The sequence below is a fragment of the Pygoscelis adeliae genome, unplaced genomic scaffold (genome assembly GCF_000699105.1).
Source record: "Pygoscelis adeliae isolate BGI_AS28 unplaced genomic scaffold, ASM69910v1 Scaffold338, whole genome shotgun sequence".
Classification (NCBI taxonomy): Eukaryota; Metazoa; Chordata; class Aves; order Sphenisciformes; family Spheniscidae; genus Pygoscelis; species Pygoscelis adeliae.
In genome coordinates this window covers 7,709-9,024 of record NW_008825305.1, presented here as the reverse complement: position 1 = coordinate 9,024, position 1,316 = coordinate 7,709, and positions in this window count along the sequence as shown.

Below are 1,316 nucleotides of genomic sequence, written 5' to 3'. Positions count from 1 at the left end.
AAGAGAAAAAGGAAAAAAAAAAAAAAATTTCCCCAGATCCCAGTTAATGTTTCTTCTCTTCCAAGCTCTGAAGGCTTTCTCGGCCGCGAAGGGCATCCGTGGGCTCAGCAGCGATGCCGGGGCCGTGCTCCCTCCCTGCAGCCTGACCCGGCTGACGAGCGGGGAAGGGTTTTACGGAGTCAAACTAGAGGGAAATCCATTGTAAATATTGAAAAGAAACTGCCTCTAAGCTACATTTTATGTTTCCTGGGCATTAGGTTTTGGGTTTGTTTTTATTTTTTTTAGCGCGTTTTAAAAAAAAAAAAAAAGAGAAAAAAAGTAAAAGTTAGTCAGCTAGTTAATCAGTGCCAGAAAAAGGAATCTTTTTAAATTTCTAGCTCCAACTATTTTGAGTGTTTTCTAGACTCTGAAAAAAAAAAGATCAGAAACGCAGACTTGCTATAAGACAGTTGAAGACATTTTTTAATTTAATTTCTTTTTATTGATGTAGGTCTTCCCTCCCTGTCCCCTGCTGGTCCACACAACATAGGCTTTTGCTATTTTTGGAACTTTCTTGGTTTTGGAGAATTCAGTAACCGAGGGGTTGGGGGTTTTTTTTTGGGGGGGGAAGGTTCTGGTTTTTTTTCAGTCGTTTTTAATTTCTTTTTTTCCGTTGTAGCTTTTGTTTTGTTTGGATGAAATCAGTGTGATCCTGTGAAACACGTGTTCTCCTGAGAGGGCACGGAAATGTTTAAGCATCCTCATAACGCGCTGGCTCCCGGCGGCCGCTCGGGTTGTGCCGTGCCGAGTGTGGCCGTGGGCTTTCCCAGCCGGAGGGTGAAGGGTTTGGCTTCGGATTTGCCTTGGGAGCCGGGAGTGGCGATGGGGCAGCGGGAACGGGCGGTGCTTGAGCTCGGGAGGCTTCGGTCTGCTGGTCGGAGGTGGACGGCCACGTGCCGGGTACCCGGCGCTTGGGAAGCGGCCTCGGAGCGGGTGCTTGGCAATAACTGTTGAAGGCTAGAATTAATTGGGGACGCCCGATGGCGGCTCCGCTTCGGCGGTCCGTGGGGAGGAGAGAGATGCGTCCCCATTCAGTCGAATCAGCCTTTCTTCTTATTTTTGGTTTTGTTGGTTTTTTTTTTTTAATTTTAATTTTATTTCTTTTTTCACTCATTTGTGATTGTGGGTGAGATCCAGAGCAGAGCGAAACCAGCCAGAGGCTCTTAAATCATGAATTTTTTTGGAGACCGTGCAGGTGCTGCGAGCTGGAAACGTACACGTGCAAACTACCTCAGAGCTGACAGGGAGCCCCGAGGGACGGACTTGGGGGGGGGGGG